Source organism: Camellia sinensis, chromosome 9 (genome assembly GCF_055761805.1).
Source record: "Camellia sinensis isolate YWXY chromosome 9, ASM5576180v1, whole genome shotgun sequence".
NCBI lineage: Eukaryota > Viridiplantae > Streptophyta > Magnoliopsida > Ericales > Theaceae > Camellia > Camellia sinensis.
The window spans coordinates 19,518,755-19,522,181 of record NC_138969.1 but is presented as its reverse complement, the minus strand read 5'-3'; positions in this window follow the sequence as shown (position 1 = coordinate 19,522,181).

Below are 3,427 nucleotides of genomic sequence, written 5' to 3'. Positions count from 1 at the left end.
GTTGCACCATATAAATTGTTTCTTCAATGTCACCATTGAGAAATGTTTCGACATCCATCTGATGCAACTCAAGGTCAAAATGTGCAACAAGCGCCATAATTGTCCTAAAAGAGTCTTTCGTAGAAACCGGAGAGAAAATTTCTTTAAAGTCAATTCCTTCCTTTTGAGTAAAGCCTTTGGCTACAAGACGTGCCTTATACCTCTACACATTACCATTTGAATCCCTTTTGGTTTTAAATATCCATTCACAACCTACGGGCTTCGCACGAACTGGCGATGGGACAAGTTCCCAAACTTTATTGTCTTGCATAGACTTGTACTCTTCATTCCTGGCTTCTATCCATTTATGAGAGTTGGAACTTTGCATGGCTTGACAAATGTTGATTGGATCATCTTTCGACATTCCATCTTCCACCTCATGTTCCTGGAGATATACGATATAATCATCCGAAATTACAAATCTCTTTTCTCTCATGGATCGCCTTAATGGCACAGGTTCTTGAGGTTGTTGAGTTTGTTCCTCAGGAACAATTACCTCATCTGGAATAAGGGGTTGCACTATATTGTCTGGTTGAGGATCCAAATTTACTTCTTGAGCAATGATAGGTATAGGAACCTGCACTTGGTCAAAAGCAATAGTAGGAATTGGGATTTCTCCCTCTTCCTCCTCAAAGACAATGTCTCTAACAGGATTTCTTCCCCCAAACTCAACATCCTCAAAAAACATTGCAGTTCCCATCTCAAAGATTGACCTACTTATGGGATCATAAAACTTGTAGCCCCTTGATCGCTCATCATAGCCAATAAAGTAGCTGTTAACAATTTTGGAGTCCAATTTTCTTTCATGAGGTTTATAAGGCCTCGCCTCAGCAGGACACCCCCATACATGCAAGTGCTTTAGACTAGGCTTTCGCCCAACCCAAAGCTCATAAGGGGTTTTTGCAACTGCTTTAGTTGGTACTTGATTTAAGATATAAGTTACTATCTTCAACGCCTCACCCCAGAGAGACTCTGGTAAAGTATAAATGACTAAGCATACTTCTTACCATATCCGTAAGAGTCCGGTTTCGTCTCTCAGATACACCGTTTATGCTAGGTGATCCTGGCATGGTATATTGTGGGACGATTCCACATTCCTCTAGGTATTTAGCAAAGGGTCCTGGACGTTGTTCACCTGATCCGTCATATTTGCCATAGTATTCACCACCACGGTTAGACCAAACACGCTTTATCTGTTTGTTGAGTTGTAACTCAACTTCGGCCTTAAACTTTTTAAAGACATCCAAAGACTGATTTCTCATGTATAAGAAATAAATACCCATAGCTGGAGTAGTCGTTTATGAATGTTATAAAATATTATTAACCATTCCAAGATGTCGTAGGGAATGGCCCACATATATCCGTATGAATTAATTCTAAGACGTCCGTAGTCCGATTGCCACCTAACTTCTTCATTTTAGTCTGTTTTCCCTTGATACACTCAACACAGACATCAAAGTTTGAAAAATCAAGAGAGTCCAAAATTCCATCAGACACAAGTCACTCAACTGTGGATTTAGAGATGTGACCTAGGCGTTTGTGCCATAATGAGGCTAAATGTTCCTTATTTAATTTACACTTCGTACCTCGTGATTCCACGTGCAAGGTTTCATTATAAGATGAAATAGTTTCCAGCAAATATTGATTATCAAAAGCATTAAGTAAACCAGTACCAACAACATTTGAATTAATAGACAAAGTGAACTGCATATTTCCAAAAGAACAATAATATCCAAATTTTTCCAATACAAAAATAGAAATTAAATTCCGTCTAAACGACGGTACAACAAAAGCGTCATTTAAATCCAAATAGTAACCAGTCTTAAGTAATAATCTAAAGTGCCCTATTGCTTACACATTCACTGACTTGCCATCACCTACAAAGATATGTCTTTCAGCATCAGTTGGCTTTCGATAGTTCAAGCAACCCTGTATAGAAACACATATGTGAGTAGTAGCACCAGAATCTACCCACTAAGTGTTTCTTGGTACTGAAGCTAAATTTATCTTAGAACAGACCAAAACGAAAAATGTACCTTTCTTAACACGCTAGGCAGCGTATTTGGCACAATCCTTCTTCCTGTGTCTGGGCTTGCCACAAAAGAAACAACCATCCTGTGTTTTCTCCGGACCCGTAGGAGGTAGCAACTTCTTTGCCCTTATTCTTCCTCTTGCGCGTATTCTTTGAGGTGCTAGCTAGATAAGCACTTTCAATCCTGTCTTGCTTCAATCTCTCTTCTTCTTGCACACAAAATGAAATGAGCTCATTGAAAGTCCATTTCTCCTTCTGACAGTTGTAACTGACCTTAAATTGGTTAAATTGTACAAGAAAAGAGATAAGAACTAAATGCATGAGCAAATCATCAGACAGGTCAAGCTTGAGTGCCTTAAGCTTTGAAGCAAGATGAGACATTTCCACGATGTACTCTCGAACATTACCCTTGCCCTTATACTTCATTGAAATCAAGCTTGCTAAAAGCGTACTTGTTTCAGCCATATCGTTTTTAGCAAAACGCTTCTGAATTTCTGAAAGGAACTGACTAGCAATGGTAACATCATCTATTATTGCACCCCTAAAAACTTCTGGAATCCCACACTTCATGATCATAAGACTTAGCCTGTTGGAACGATCCCGCTTTTCAAAGTATGCAATTTCCTCAGGAGTACTTTGTTCAGTGAGATCATTCGGTTTCAGCATTCTCAATGCCAAGTCTATGTCCATGCAGCCAAGAACAATTAATATGTTCTCTTTCCAGTCCTTAAAGTTTGTTCCATTTAACATTGGAACTTTGTTCATGTTGGCAGAGATTGAAGTAGTCGACATTAAAGCTGAATAAGGAATAAAATAAAGCGAATAAACAATTATGCTCACATTAAGTAACCAAGCAGAAAATCTCTAAATAAATTAATTTAATGACAACATCTCAAGATACCAAGCACAACATTAATACCAAGCCTTTGGGTAGTGATATTAACTGTAAGTGGTATTCTTGTTGTAATGATCAAACATAGACAATAAGTTATGTCAAATAACAAATCTATCTTTTGATGGATTTATTATACACATTAGGTTTCCTTGACAATTGGCACATGTTTATCACCACAAATGTATGTGCAATTCTGCCAAGTATAAATCATGTCTTTGGACCGGTTAATACCCGCATGATGTACACATACATGAACATCAAAACATTCCATATAAAACAATCTAGACAAGAGAGGTCGCTTTGGTGACATCTTGTTTTAATTGATCTATATTTAGAATGTTAGACAATTGATTTCAACTGTAGACGTTGCATGAAATTACTTAAATTTAAAGATTCCCTAATGCGTTACCCCGTATATATTATATAATTGTAAACCAAAAACATGCCCAACTGTTTACTAT